General features: G+C 32.7%; 1 long non-coding RNA gene across 1 annotated transcript in view; it reads left to right on the top strand.

Annotated features, from left to right (window-relative positions):
* Positions 1-15,699, top strand: part of LOC149424617 (uncharacterized) — a 29,072-nt gene extending 13,373 nt beyond the window's left edge. The window contains exon 2 of the long non-coding RNA XR_016302123.1: positions 15,425-15,699. This is a non-coding gene — a long non-coding RNA (uncharacterized LOC149424617). The remainder of the gene's footprint in view (positions 1-15,424) is intronic.
* The last annotated feature ends 1,718 nt before the right edge of the window (positions 15,700-17,417 follow it).

Below are 17,417 nucleotides of genomic sequence, written 5' to 3'. Positions count from 1 at the left end.
GCGAAAGAGCGAAGACGCTTTTAGACATACTTGCTTATAACAGCTGTTGAACACGAAACGCAATGCCAATGACAGTGATGTAGTGTGGAAATTTTAAATTTTTTTGTTTTTAATTGAAAAAAGCACTTGAAGTATTTCAGAACGAACGCTTTAGGTATTTTAGAAAGAGCACTTTAAGTATTTTAGAATGAGCAATAAAAGTATTTTAGAACGAGCAATTTAGGTATTTTGGAATGAGCACTTTAAGTATTTTAGAATGAGCACTTTAGGTATTTTAAAAGAGCACTTTAAGTATTTTAGAATGAGCACTTTAGGTATTTTAGAATGAGCACTAAAAGTATTTTAAAACGAGCACTTTAGGTGTTTTAGAACGAAGACTTTAAGTATTTTAGAACGAGCACTATAAGTATTTTAGAACGAGCACTTTAGGTATTTTAGAACGAGCACTTTAATTATTTTAGAACGAGCACTTTAAGTATTTTAGATAGAGTACTTAAGGTATTTTAGGATGAGCTGTTTAAGTATTTTATAATCAGCACTATAAGTATTTTAGAACGAGCAATTTAAGTGTTTTAGAACGAGCACTTCTAGCATTTTTGAATGAACACTATAAGTATTTTAGGACGAGCACTTTAAATGTTTTAGAACGAGCACTTTAGGTGTTTTAGAACGAGCACTTTAGGTGTTTTAGAATGAGCACTTTAAGTATTTTAGAACGAGCACTTTAGGTATTTTAGAATGAGCAGATTAAGTATATTAGAATCAGCACTATAAGTATTTTAGAACGAGCACTTGAAGTATTTTAGAACGAACGCTTTAGGTATTTTAGAAAGAGCTCTTTAAGTATTTTAGAATGAGCACTTTAAGTATTTTAGAACGAGCACTTTAGGTGTTTTAGAATGAGCACTTTAAGTATTTTAGAACGAGCACTTTAGGTATTTTAGAATGAGCAGATTAAGTATATTAGAATCAGCACTATAAGTATTTTAGAACGAGCACTTGAAGTATTTTAGAACGAACGCTTTAGGTATTTTAGAAAGAGCTCTTTAAGTATTTTAGAATGAGCACTTTAAGTATTTTAGAACGAGCACTTTAGGTGTTTTAGAACGAACACTTTAAGTATTTTAGAATGAGCACTATAAGTATTTTTTGATCCGATTATTTTATTATTCGTTCACCAAGATTAAATTTGTATACCAAGAATAATAAAAGAGACAATTTTTTAGTGGTCATCGAAAATTAACAATAAGCAATACAGGCACCATTTTGATTAGGATACATATATATTTCTTATTAGTACTGAAAAAAAAACTTTTATTTGGAGAACCAAAACCTTGTAATTTTGTACATCTATATAAATAAAAATTTTATTGTTGGTTGGTTCAAAATCTTGAATTATCGAAAGTTCTTCAATGATTGGTTTGAAATTTTGACATGACGTTTCATTCGAATACGCGTGAGTTTTTGTATACCTACATTATATAACAGCGCAATCTGTTGGACAAGCTGTTGGAAGTTAAAGCAAAATGCGATATTGTTTCTCTATCTGCACAGACAGACAGAGCCACAGTAACGCGTGGCGGGGTACAGCTAGTATTTAATAAATATTTTCAATATTTTCAGGACTGTCAGATTGCGATGGGAAAACTGCAAAAAATAATTATTATTTATACCAAGAGCTCCCTGAAAGTCACCAGCAATACTTTCATCAAATTGGATCGCTAAAATTTTCCTTGACATAAATAATGAAAATAAGACTACTCAACTGAAATTGTCTTAGCTTTTGTGACCTCATAAAAAGAAGCCTCCCACCTTAATTGTCATTAATAGCTAATGCCCGCGGATAACATTATTTATCAAATCTCTGAAAACCATTAAAACATGGAAAACCCCGACTCTTCCGGTCCTAAACAATCTCAACCCACAACCCCTCGGTTTGGCTCGTTTATTTACATAATTGAGAAATAAAAGCCAACCCTTATTTCTTACTTTGCTGTGAAAACCATCCCCTTGTATCCAAAGAATTTTGCATGCGAGATTTCAATACTTTACCGTGCCACTTTTAACTGTTATTTATTTGTTAGCTAATAAGGCTTTGTTATTTATAATATTTACGTGAAATTCATACGCGATGACTGTTTTATAACACAAAAGAATAACAACCCGACTTCTTCCGAGATTTTCGATTAAAAATAAGGCGTCTTGTCTTAGTTTTGAAACGTTAATGGATGGTTATTGTTTTTGGTTTAGATTGTTAGTGAAATCAGAAAAGGATTTTTGTAAGTTTTTGAAAGTATAATTTTTTAACGCATGATGGCTTTTTCGCCTTTCGAAGGTATTGTCAAATAGTCATTGTTTAATATGATAATACCTAATTATATTATACATGAAAGGAACAATAAATATGGCGCATTGTATTGAGTTTTCACGGAATGTTTAAAGATGGATCGTAATGAAATGTTGCGAGTAGAATGGTTAGGTTTACTCAAAGTTACAAACATAAAAGGCTGTGAAAATTTCAGAGCTCACCATTCGAGAGTATGTGCTACTTCTGATTTTCTGCTTCATAGCCGTAAAGATTATCAGGAAATTTTCTGTTCAAATATAATATGCAAGCTTTTAGAAAATTAAGTCAGTAAAAAAACTGCACGAATTCCGAGAAGTTTCTGCTTAAGATTTTTTCATCAAAGTTAACAAATTTGAGATATAAATCGCAACACTTAAGAAAATTAAGACGAATCGTATCGCAGAAGAGACTCTACTAAATGTAGATCTGAAGGATAACACTGTTCCGTAATAGTCGCTTGGCGTATTTAAACGTGAAAAATGTGCCATGATTTTTTCTTAATCAGAAGCGTACGGAAAGGGCCGGAAAATCCGGTCCCAGGGCGCTTGGTTAGCACGGTTAGGGACGCCACACACACGAATATCTGAGTCGATACGCGGTTTATATTTATGCCCGTTTCCCGATACAATGGTGTCCGGATAATTGAATTGGTTTTCAGCCAGTTTCACAATGAGTTAAAACATGAAAGATTGGCTTTCACAATTAACTTAATCAAATTGCTTAAAACGTTTTGACTCCTATAGATTCAAATACAGGGTTTTCCAATAAGATGTGTTATTTTGAATAGCCCGCTATTTCGGTAGATGTTACTTTTGGAGCTGTCATTTTTTGACATTTGACAAGTAAAACTACACCATTAATAAAAATGACACACGCTTCAATGACGCATTGAAATTATTAAAATTAACTTGAGTGAATCAAATGCAAATCATCTTGAGTGATGAGGCCCATTGCCACCTCGGTGGCTTCGTCAACAAACAAATATGTCGCATCTGGGGCTCGGAAAATCCAAGAATTATTGTTGAAAAGCCTCTTTATTTTCAATGTGTTACTGTTTGGTGCAGTTTATGGTCCGGCGGAGTCATGGGACCTTACTTTTTTGAAAATGAGGCTGGAGCAACAGTTACGGTGAATGGATTGCGCTATCGAGAGATGATTAATCATTTTTCATGACCGGAATTGGATAGTATTGATCTGGACAACGTTTATTTTCAATAAGATGGCGCTAGGTGCCACACAAGCAAGGAAACCATTGATCTTTTACTATTGAATGTCAAAATAACACCTCTTATTGGAAAACCCTGTATATCTCACATCACAATTTTACCAAAATTAATTAAAAATATGTATCAACTTCGGGTACGCAGTATTTTCTACAATACACTTTTGTTACATCATACATCGGTTTATCTTTTCAGGGTAAAACATTATTTGTTAATATTATTTTTACTGCAAAACGTGCACATTTTTAAAACGATAATTGGATCGAACCCATGGCCACTGGATTTTTTATAAAAGTCTCATCTACCATATGATGGAGTGATCGAAGGAATGATATACGAAGAAAACATACCAAATATGATATCAAATATTATTAATTTATTAAAAATATCTTAAATTTTTTCGTATTCCTCTTAAAAATGGGACTGCAGGCCTTTAACAAATGAATTGAAAGATTTCCTAATAGACTATGATTAAAAAATTAATGTGTTATATCTTTGTTGGAACACGTTTTTATATTATAACAGTATCCGCACCCACACGCATTACTCTGAAATTGGCTTCTAGCCGGTCCAAGAGATGAAAAATTGAAAATAGATTTATTAATTTTAAAAAAGAGTTTGTTCCCATTTTATCTAATTTTCTTCGCATTCCTTTTATTTATTGTATCATTTATTTCCTATTTCTCGCATTTATTTAATTTAATTCAATAAAATATATTATCTAAAATACAATCAATTTTCTGTCGCTGTAGAACATGCTCAGCCTAGTGAGTATAGTTCATACCAAAAAGAAATACAATGTATTTTTGGTTAACAGATAAAAATGCTCCCTCGAGCAGCAATATATTTTTTGCTTGACGTATAAACAATCTTATTATAATAGTACAATACTCTTAGAAACTTAGAAATTTTCGAAATTTCGGCGTTCAATTTTATCATTTAAACATAACAATCGAAAAATTAAGTTCGTATCTAATTTGAAACACCTTTTATATTTAAAAATTGGTTGCTGTTATTCATTTACATAAATTGTATGTTGAACAATTCACGTCTGTGATTCTTCTTCATTTCATGTTGTACAATTCACCTGTGTGATTCACCTTCATTGTATGTTGTACAATTCACCAATGCAATTTACCTTTATTGTATGTTGTACAATTCAACTGTGTGATTTATCTTCATTGTATGTTGTACAATTCACCTGTGTGATTTATCTTCATTGTATGTTGTACAATTCACCTGTGTGATTCACCTTCATGGTATTTTGTACAATTCCCAATACGTGTTCTTTATTTCCATTCCACAACTTATTTAATTTATGATTTGTTTACTCTTCACAGAATTATGCCCGCGATTTTTACACCACTTAAATTTTTTATGATTTTCCACACTTTTGTTGAAATACTTTTGTTCCTTATTTAAAAAAAAACCTTTTTTGTCAAGGTTTGTTGTAACTTCAAGCAAACGGTAAACAGTTTGTTTTCAAATTCTAAACGAAAACCTTTATTCATTCCTTCAATGGAGCCGATTTTGAAGTAAAATACTTTTTACCCGTTTCAATTTATATTTGGTTTGATCAACATAAACACTACACGATTTTACACAATGATGGTAGTCCATTCACAAGGGTTCAGATAAAAGTCGCGCAAACAGAGTTGATCTTTTCCCCCATTTAAGGATGCTGGGTCGCGAGATGCTCTCCGGCGTATCCTTTTAAAGGAACCCTTTTTATCCTGTCAAAACCAAGTTTCCTCTAGCCGTTTGATTTACAAACAAAATTTCAAAAGGCAGTCAACATAAAGGTTACATAGGCAGGTACCTAGTAAATAAATTTAAATAATGAGAAAACAGTGCTGATACCGCCTTTTTGTTAGGAGTTATGATAATAGGGTTAACTTCTAGTACCTACTAAATATTTTGATATCTGTGCTGTATTCACCTTCATTGATAACAAAATATATGTGTAAACAGTGCACAGGAGTCCCAACTGCCCGAAGCCAATGGGTGAATGGAGAGTGAATAGGAAGAAAATGGATGAAAGGAAAGTTGTGAAGTACCTAGCTTTCAGATATGGTCACCAAAGACGACTAATTAAATGTCATTCCAAGCAACCTTTTTTTTATTTATGTATTTATTATTAAAACATATTGTGGTCGGCATTTTTGACTGGCGGCAATTTCCATCAATCAACCAGTTGTCGATTCTGAATAGTGGCCTTTAACTAGGCCAATAAATTTTCGATTAATTATACGTAATATCCCGACTGAAATATAACAACTCACCCGGAGAAAACTTACCGATATGAAATTCTATTAATTTATTGAAAATCTGGTAAAATTATTCGTTATCCTGTTAAAAACGGGACTGCAGACCTTTAACGAATGAATTGACAGAGTTCCTAACAAAGTATCAGTTAAAAGCGAATATTATATGAGGACGACAGAACGTGTTCATTCAAATATTGATATTGTCGCGTTCCGTTATGATATTTATATGAAAAGAACACGACGTGTTCTTGACATATTCTAAATGTCTAATATTTTATCAGGAAATTGGCATGCTATCAATTTTTTAACATGATCACTTTTCTCCGTGCATAATGACTACGAGATACAAGTAGGTGGGTACGTAATGCATTATGTACTAATGATGTTTGCGGAAAACATGTCTTGTTTAAACTACGTGAACGTTCTCTTTTAGTGCGCTTTTCATATTCAGGTTATGCAGTACTAAATCTCATTATTTTAGCTCGTGTATTCTGTAATTCGCATGCATCGTCCATTCTTTTATACTGTTGACCCATTAATAATATGCAAACTAGCAAGTTGTCCTAACAAATTACCACACACGTTGTCATTGTCACAAAGGGATGTCGTGTATTCATTTGGACTACTTGATTAATGAGGTTTTGGATATAAAAAAACCTGTATTTACAGTACAAGATTTCTTATTTTGAGAAGATAGGTATACTGTTTTTTAGGATATTTAAATAGTAATTTCTATGATGCTAGGTGAAAAGAGTATCAAGTTAAAATAATTAAATTTTAGATTATTTTATTTTTTCAATCTCTACGACAATATGTTCAAGTTGTATAAAATAAAAAAATCTTAACAATATATTTCAATTAAAAAAGGTTTGTTACTTAATCACACAATAAAGTAATTACAGATTATATATACATTTGAAATCGCTCTCCTGAAAAGTTGTTGTTTTTGACTTGTAATTTTTATGCTTAGAACAATAGATTTTCTATTAAATAATATTTCTAAGACTGACATTTAAAACAGCAGCTTTGAAGGATTCGAGGGGCGTGTAAATACCGTACATTACCCATTACAATATGTAATTTATATTTCTTATTTTTTTAATATGTAGTTTATGTTACGTGTGTGTTGTAAATGGACTGCACAAAACATATACTGTTTTAGAAATTTCATTCAACGGAACCCTTTCTTTTGTAATGCTTTGCTGTGCTAGAGTATCTGTTCTGCCCAGAACAGAAAAATGTGCGTGTTGACAAGGATGTAGACAAATTGGTGAATGCAAAAGATTAATTAAGAATTGAAGAGTAGTCGCTAGTGAGAAAATCTGATTCCACAATGAAGTGTTGATACCAATTATGTACGTCAGCGACGGTGAAAACTGGTATAGGTGGGATGACAGAAGACTGAAAGCAGTTTCAAAGAGATATTAGAGGCGTATGAGTGGAAAAACCATGTGAGAATTATTTATCATTGATTGGAGTTGACGCTATGTGACATCTGTTGATTGGTATTCCTGATAAAACAACATGGGAAATATCACGTGAGTATTAATTTGGGTGTACTAGAATGCAAATTTTACAAAAAATGTCATTATTGATATTGTTGTAGTTGAAAGGGAGTACGAAAATTTTACCAAATGAATTGGGCAGTGTGTTCCTTGTCTCCGCTGTACGACCATCGATGTACCATCCCTTCCATCTACCCCTGCAAAAAAATCACGGTAGAAAGAGATATAAAAAAAATATATTCCTGCCTTTCTTTCCAACAAATTTATGAAAGTTTGTTCAGATGGACAATGCCATATAGCGGTTAAACAACAATGTATTTAAATTGACTGTAAATTGTGATCGATTGCTGAAGCTTATCCGATCGCGTCAAAAAAGGAGAAATAATAGAAACGGTAAAGCCTTACTTTTAATTAATACTTGTTTCTTGTGAAGATCACGCTACACAAATTTAATTATATTTCCACTGGTGACCGGATAAATCATCAAAATGAAAATTCATCACATCTTTAAAAAGTTATATAAGGTCATGGAAAGTGATGAAACAAAAACTTTATGAACTGGGTTAAGTAGGTTAGGTTAGGTTAGGTATAATTTTTTTTTTCATCGTTTCTAATGACTTCATATCACTTTTCAAAGGTGTGTTGAATTGTTGATGTGTTGATTTATCATGGAACCATTTCCTCTACACGACGACACTTAATTTGGGAATGCAAGTTCAACGGCCAATTTTTGAAAGTAACGATCTGATTGTAGGTAACAAGATAAAACGAACCACCATTGACAACGAAAATATTACGAATGTTAAAAATACCTTGTCATCTCACTGGCCGAGTGGGTAGAATGTCTTTTATGAAATCTTCTTATTATTCTTTACTGTAGTAGATAAGAATTTTCGAAAGAAAAGAGGAACAAGGGACAACAACTTTTTGGACAGAACTTCGAGATATAGAATAAGCCCCAAAGCTCTTTCAAATAAAACACGGATTATCAATTAATTAATTCGTTATGTTATTACTCCAATGTTCATTTGCTCATTCAACTTTGTAAAATAATTACTTCCTACACTTTCCCTCGACTGTGTTTGACATCTATTATCATCCTCCCTCTAAACCTTACTGTTTTACTATATCCTTTCTCTAAAGATATTTTACATACTCTCAAAGTCTTAGAATAATATAATAATACGTACTACATACAGACCCAAAACTTAAAGGGCCGATTCTATTAGTCCCTAAACTGACTTTCGGATTCTATGATTACCATAAAAGCTCTCTTAAGCAGACAGAATCCGTACTCCCACTTAAAGTAGAAAAATACCCTTTTATTTCTTCTCCACTATTATACGGAATTATCTTATTTACCGACCTGATCGGATAAAATTATGATTTTGGTAGCTTACTTTGGCCATAAACTTCACAAAGGAAATTTTACGATATTACGATCATTTCATAGACTATGTTCATAATCTATTCATTTGTTAGAATCACGTTATTCAATGTATCATCTATCCGACCTAGAATAATGTAACTACTATTTTTATATATATTATTCATAGACGAGATAATCCATTTATCTATTTGATCCGTTAAAGGGTAAAGCAACGATATTATTTGCCAACCATTTTTATTTTATTTTTGGAATAACTTGCTGAGCAAAACCTCAAATTGTAATATTTAATTATTGAAGACAATATAAGCGATTTTTAAACGAAAATTTGTAACAGATAAAACAGAAAAAAGATTCACAGAGCGGCGCCCCGGCAAAGCGAGGGTCCTGGGTTCAAGTCCTAGATGTGACCTATTCTTTTCTGATTTTTCTATTACAAATTTTCGCGAATCGCTAATATTGTCTCAGAAATAAGACATTTTACTTTCGAATGAACACTGTTAGTAAACTTGAAAAATTACGACATCTGTCAAAAAGAAATACAGATGTAAGATAAAGAATTATTAATTAATAAAGAATTTTGGTAAGTATCCGTTTCATCGCTCTTCTGAATCGTTCCCACAATCACTTCATCGAACCGGAGTTACACACAGACACAGTGAAACACAAATGCCTAGACTCATACCGACAAGAATCATACCGATTCGTAAGAAAACTGATGTCGCCTATTTGCATAAGACTTTCAAACCCTAGACACCAGACAAACCAATGAAATTTTAGTTAAGAAATTTAAATCTTAAATATTCAAGAAAAAATTTTAACATCCGAAAAATTTCAATAACTTTCACCCGATGTAATATAAATTTCTAAAAACAATTTTATGAATATATACGAATATACCTTAGAATTAAATACTTAGGTCAACTGTCCGGTCGGTAGTTGAGTTGACATCTCGTTTGAGTCCTACCCAAACGTAGTGTGTTCAATTCTTCGGCTGGCTAAGTACTCCATCACAACACAAGTAACATTTTCCGCTTACTATGGAATAATGTGGTACTTAACTCGGGAATGTTTGTATTTTAAAAAAAAACAATTAAAAAAGCCTTTGTAAGTTTAAAACATCCACAGTAAAGTTTTTGTACCACGTGGTACAATCTAATATTTTAAATATGAAGTTAACAAAAGAGCTATGTATTCAACATTATTTGCTTTATGCTGTATTTTTTCACAGGTTAGCCTTTTAAAAGTTTCAAAAGAAGGGACTTAGTGTGAAAATATACCACGTATCTTTTAGCTCAGTAAACTGTCACTGTTCCGTCCACAATTCAGTCTTCTGCATAAATTTCTGTGATAAGAAATGCTTTGAGGCCGTTTTCAGGAAACCATTTCGGAATCTTTCACTGGAAAAAAAAACTGTTTGAGAATTTTTTCACACGGTTTAATAATATTTTTTTCGGCACAATAAATAAAGTACGCTTTCAGAAAAAACTTTTTCTTTATTATTTTCTTCTTCAATGATAAAGTATGGTTAGTTAAAAAAATATATGGTTATACAACATGAAACCATATTTGGAATAGGCCAGATGTGGAATGCTTGATCATGAATCATATTTTTTTTATATACCTTCATTCCTAGGTAGTTATTTGAAGGTTAGTGATTTTATTTAACTAGTCCCGAGTCCCAACTGTCAGAAGTCAGTGTGACTAATTCATCCTCAAATGGAGTAGGTATGTTATATGGTTGAAGGCAAGGAGACCAGGAAGAATGTGGTAGTACCCGGCTAGTCAGATCTGCTCACTAAACACGAATATTTCTGAATGCAGGAATCTCACCAGAGCGATGCTGAGAGAAACTATTACTCTAAAATGTGCCACAAATACACTTTTATTTTTTTCATCTAAATCTATATATACATAACATATAAATAAAAATGGAAATGTTCGTTTGTTCAAAATCTTAAATCTCCGAAAGTTATTATCCGATTGCTTTTAAATTTTGACACAACGTTGCATACGAATACGCGTATGTTTTCATATACCTATATTATATTGATGTCACCTGTTATAGCTAAATTTTGAAAAAGAGCGTAATATGTTGGAAAAACATGTTTTTTTAAAACAGCGCCATTGTTTCTCTATCTGCAGAGACAGACGGAGCTACAGCAACGCTTGGTGGGGTACAGCTAGTTGTTAATAAAATGTATAAAATTTGAGGGCGTCAAAATATCACTAATGATATCTACGTAATACGAATAACACGATTTCAGTATGTATTTCAGTATATCGGGGAGAGTATGGTATATCGTACCACTTCGCACTTAACTCTCAATACTGTATGATCGAAATGGGTTAGAGAATTGGAGTTAGGTTCAAATAAATACTTATTTTATTGGGTACGATATTTATTTAAATCATATTTTACAGGCATCTGGAATGTTTTCAAATTAAACGTTTTATAAAAAATGGTTTTCGGTACGATTTAACGAACCGGTACGGTTAATCGTACCACCGGTATGGTAAATCGTACCTAGACCATTATTCCAATTTATGTCGAAGAAAACATGGACATTTTTAAGGCATGCATGTGTCGCAAATGTCTGGGTTACTAGTGCAAGCTTCATGCACCCATTTATGGCAATGAACGCACTGGATACAGTCTTCTTTGGGTCCTGCCTTTTCAAAATAATTACTAAAGCCTAGGTGGCATAAGTTTTCGTTATCGTCATCATCAATATCCGTATCCGAATCATTCAAAACGACAATACTGTCAGCATCTTCACTATCACTACTTCTGCAATTGGCCTTCTTTCGTCGAGCACACTTCTTACCCTTAATGGGCTTTTTATCAGTTTTAATAATCTTATTTTTCTTTTTTTCAATTTTTAATTTGGACATTTTGACAGCTGAGCGTCTACCAGCAGCAACTTCTAGTCCTTTTTTATACGGACTTGCTGTTATTTCAGCAGCCTTTTGTGCCGTGCGCGTGTTCTTTTTTCCTTGGTTCTTTGGTATTGGAGAAGTCTCAAGAATTGATAGTTGAAAAGATGTCGACGCGTTTGAATTCGTTTGCCCCAATTCAACATTTTCTGAACTGCATCTGGTGGTGAAAAGGAAGACTCTGACGAGGTCACTAGTGGTAGTGGTCGCAACAAAGGCTCTGACGTACTGAACTCTTTAATTTAAAACTAGAAAATAATTTACTTAAAAAACAACTAACAAATTACTTTGGTTTGGTAAATCGTACCGGTACGATTTACCAAACCACTTGCGGTACGATTTAACAAACTCTAAGTTTTTATGAAAAAATGACAACAAAACATGTAAACTACATGTGACAATATGATTTTGCAATCGTAATTTGTAGAATACAAACATGCTAAGTAAACTTAATTTAAGAAAAAACTAACATACCTACTTTTGAACACGAAATCACTTTACGCAGGAGCCGAAAAAATTAGATGAAAATTGTGAAAAAACAAAAATACTCCACTGCCAGCGCACGCATGATCCAACACTAAATAAAAATGGCGGGACAACTATGACGCTTCTAACGGTTGGCAGAATATTATCAGGATTAAAAAATAGTGACCCATAGTAAGTACATACCGTTATTGTATATCTAAATAATAATATGGTACATAAATAAAGAAGGTTATTTTTTCGATATTTATGGTATAGTCGTCCTGGGAAATCGGAAATGCTTTGTGTATATTGTTCGTTATATTTTTTGCCATCGTGGAAAAGCCTTTCACACAGACCCAGAGATGGCGCTGCTGTACAATTCCGGTCCGGAAGTCGAAGATGGCAACCGCGTACTTGCCAACCGCAATGAGACAACTCACTCCGTCCAAAAATAACAAAAAAAAGTCAGAATCCTACTCCGCAACGTTATGTCGAGGATTTATTAAATCAATTTTTTATTTTCATTAGCGTGAATGGTTTTAATTTCTGAAAAGATCCTGTTTTGACATGGTATTATTATGTATAATAATTTTCTTAGAAATAATAATACTATGCCTTTGAAGATATATCATCAGCACAAAGTATAATAATTTTCTTTTGAACATAATATTATGTTTGTTCATTTTGTGATGACTATTTTATTTGCATACATTACGTAATAATATCATGGATTATACTTTTTCATGAATCTGTAAAAGGTATTTGTGGTTTATTATTATAGCGAAACCGTGATTTTGAACAAAGGTAATATCGTACAAGCACATAATTACCCTGATATCTAAAATCTGTTGAGTATTTAACGCAAATGTTGCGGTATTTGAGTTGACAAGAATTATTCACAATTTCTACTGATTACATATTATTTAAACCATATTACGATATCTACTTGCATGATGTGAATGTTAAAAAATAAATTAACAGCTCTTACGAAACAAGTCACTGACGGCCTCCGTGGTAGTGGTAAGGCCCTCGACTAGCAAGCTGGAGGTAGTGGGTTTAAATCGCGGTGTGCGCAAGTAAATTTTCTTTGATTAATTTGTGTATTTGAATGGTAATGGCAAATTAAATATTTGTTGAATGGGAGAATTAAAATGTATGCATTGGGTAAATATTAATATAAATATCATAAAGTGTAAAAACAGTAATTTTAAAATAATAATAAACAAGGACCTGTTGACAAGCCATACGTTTGGCATCTAGATAAATTGAAAACCAAATTTAAATCAATTTACAGGGGGGGGCGTTGCCTTTACTTCTATGTCATCTGATAAAAATATAAAAAATATTCCTGCGAATCATATACAGGGTGTATCGGCACGTACCCGACAAACTTTAACCAGCTATTCCTTAGCACATTTGGAGTAAAAAATGTTATGGGCACTTTGCTGTCCGGTAACATTTTTTTTTAATAAAAAATTTACTATTCATATTTTCACCACATGTCACCAATGTTTTATCCTTTCTCAAAGTTTGAAAACCCATCTGGAAATATTTTGTTCGAGTTTCGTTGAATAATGTACGTACGTACCTACGTTGACGCGCTTTTACAATTACAGCGAAATGGCACGGCACCATTCGTCTCATTTTTAACTATTATTATTTAGTGTGTACGAAAGAGCGAGGACACTTTTTGACACACTTGCTAATAACAGCTGTTGAACACGAGAAACAATGCAAATGACAGTGACGGAGTGTGGATTTTTTATTTATTTTTTGTTTTTAATGGAAAAAAGTGTTACCGGACAGCAAAGCGCCCATAACATTTTTTACTCCAAATGTGCTGAGGAATAGCTGGTTAAAGTTTGTCGGGTACTTGCCGATACACCCTGTATAGAAAGACCTTCAGGTTTTCACCGAAGTCGTTTTTCCAATATTTAAGATTTCTTAACGTCAAGCAATTATTCATTAAGGTAAGCCTAAAAATAATACGTGTATCAAAACCATTAATGTATATCATACATTGTAAAGACTCGAGAGCATAAATACAAGGGAGACTTTTGGTACCGAAATATACGATAACTTTTGCTCAAAGACACCATAGATATACAACGCCTCAGGTTTACAACAAACTGCCACTACAGACCATAGCAATAACTAATATTATGTATTCATTTAACAAAAACATCACTGAATGAATGAAGAGAAAAGACCTCAAGGAATTCGGTTGTCGAGGGGTAAGGCTCTCAACTAGCAAGCCGAATGTTGTGGGTGCAAGTAAATTTTAATTAATAAATTTGTGTTATTTCACAATTGATTGATTAAAAATAATATAAAGTATACTTGCGCACGTTGCAGAGTGGAAGATACTCTCAGTATCGTCCTGGTGTAAGACGACCATTCAGAATTGAAACGTTGCTTGAAATGGCTTTGGCCGTGTTTGTTGACTAGATTTGAATAACCAGATGCTTAGTCACCTTCCCTTTTTCCATCTTCTTTCCCTCCCTGCTACCTTCAGCCTCACAACATACCCCAATTGGGGATGCCATAGTCTCACTGGCTCCAGACGGATGGGAACAGCTTGGACTCTTGATCAGTTTCACATAAATATAGAAATCAAATAAAATACATTGAAAATGACAAAAAAATGGATTATTACATCAATAAATACGTACTTTCCTCAGGACTGTCTGGGGTTTGTTGTTTGTTTTTCATAACGTTTGTACATTCTGTACACCAATTCAATAAAATGACGTGATAGCAATCGACAACAGCTTTTATGATTTAATTTTATTTATTTGTCTTTTATTATTCATCGCATATTAAGTTTCATGTCATTATTAAATTTAATTTTTATTAAAGTATTTTAGTTTTTGTTATTGTAACAGCTGTTTCGGCTTTTAAGTCTATTACCAAACTGTGGTTATGCAACACAGAGAACAATCGACTAACATATGATTTTATTTATCCCTTCCCTATTTTTATTTGCATAATGTTTAAAGTGATATTTATTTGATATTTTAGTTAAAAACCTATTTATTTGGAAAACACTTTTCCTTTTTATTTTTTTCTTCTCTCATAGTACCAACCTACATCGCGTTAATCCTAACCTACGTCTTTTCTATCTTAAGCTATTTAATCTAAAATCAGGAGGTTGCCACAATATACGATGGGTTAACCCTTTCTTGTCGGAGCTGTTTTGTTCGGGCTGTTTTTTCGCCCCTTCGTCCTTTCCCTTATCGAAATTCCAGGATGACAGTTCGATAGCCGTTAACGGATTATTTTCTTTGTTACAGATTTAACCTTCTACGTGCAAGAAGATTTATGCGAGGACCAAGTGGACAACATTGACCCGAAGTGCACAGAGCACTGCAATGCCAAGGGATACCCTACTGGACTGTGCTTTAAAGCCAAATGCTCATGTGTTTAAATAATAAAAAAAATCAATTCATTTAGTAAAAGTTTTTTTACAAAACGAAAAACGTAAAATTTTGTATCTGATCTCTAATTCCAATAATTTGTTTTATTACTTGTGCCTATAAATGAAATAAAGTAAATAAATAGACGTGAAGCTTTCTTTTAGAAGATTTTACAATATCATTAAAAAAAACTTTGTTCCCTTAGATGTTTGGCTTAGACCGAATCTGTTTCGGCCTGGTACGCCTTCAAAGATAATAATGAAACCACATAGGTACACCAGGTAAATTAAATGTAAGTACATACAAATAGTAAAATTCAATTTCCTCCATTCTAGTAATAAACGCTGATTTCGTAAAAATATACTAACATAAATTTAAATTGTACCAGTCTAAAGATGCCTATGCGGGATGAAACCAGTAATTTCTGTACAAATTAAGATTAAATATACAAATAAACATATAAATATACAAATAAATTTCTATGTTAAGGACTGGTTCATTACATAAGAATCTCACGCTTGAATTTCAGTTGAATGAATTAGGTCGTTAGCTCAAATACACATTCAAACCAGTGTTTGTTTTTGTAAAAGTTCATGATGCTAAAACCGGAAAACAAACAAAAATGCTTCGAAATAGGTGCTAAAATATATAACTTTATCAAAAACAGATCGAAAAAATCGTTAGTTTTTTTTTAAATTTGGATACTTTTTGACTAAACAGTGGTTTAAACAAAGTTATTTAAATTAAAATGAAGCCCCAAAATTGAATTTGTCATTATTGATGAAGTAGCTAAAATAAAAAGCTTTATATAACGTAAAGGTAAGTTTACCAATTACCATATAAAATTTCAATTGTGCCGGGAGAAGTAAACAATGAATTCTTTTTTTACTTCCCGTCGCACCTTAGCGGAGAAATTGGCTACTTTTTATTTACCTTTCGCCCTAAAAAATCGTATAAAAAACCCTCATTTAACATTTTTATGGTTTAAATACACGGGGCACTTGCCCGCTGCGTTTATTCTTGAGGCGGCAATAATTCTAGTCCCTCGTTTGAATTTATCATTTGGAATACGTGAACTTTGGCCCTAAAGCCCCGTCACCTGAGTATTGGGCTTATCAATATAGGGATTGTCGTTTTTGAGTTAAATATGCTCGTGTTTTTGTTACTTTTAGATTTTTTAGAGAAGCAGTAAGAAGTTAAACACGACTTAACATTTTTTTAACAACATGCGACAATTATCTAACTGGGTCAATAGAGACGCCCAGCGACGTAATAACTACTAATAATATTTCAATTTAGTCTACGTATAGTCACACGATATACCTTAAAATGTGCGTAATATATATATATATATATATGTATAAAAATATAACAATATTTCAGGTTATTAAATTTTCCCAGATTTTAAAATTCTTTGTTACCTAATGACGTATGTTAGGTTGTGTATTTGGACTAATTGTTTATGCAGAAAGTAAGATAATAATAATGAATTGCAAATTAATAATTTTTTCATGTAAAGAGAATAATCGGTTAATAGACAGAAGTTAGAAAAATATGATTTGAGATATTCACTACCAAAAGTAGACTTATTTCCTCCTTCTTTAAATTAGACATCTGCCCGATGATGGAAACCGTAATGCTGTCCGAAACGTTGGGCAAAGAAGAACGTGGAGCAACACGGCATGGCAAGTGTAAAATTAATAAACGGTTAAATTCCTTACAAGACATTGACTACTCTGATTCTGGAGTGACGACGGTGCATCCCTCCACGGCCGCCAGGTAATAATTTTCTGAACTAAAGATGGATGAAACTTGGCAATGGCGGCAATCCAAACTCCCGCCATTATTATTTGCACGAGAGGTTGGTATG

This window comes from Hesperophylax consimilis, chromosome 4 (genome assembly GCF_061612785.1).
Source record: "Hesperophylax consimilis isolate HC1 chromosome 4, BYU_Hcon_1.0, whole genome shotgun sequence".
NCBI lineage: Eukaryota > Metazoa > Arthropoda > Insecta > Trichoptera > Limnephilidae > Hesperophylax > Hesperophylax consimilis.
The sequence above is the reverse complement of the archived record's forward strand: the minus strand, read 5'-3'. Positions and strand labels throughout refer to the sequence as shown.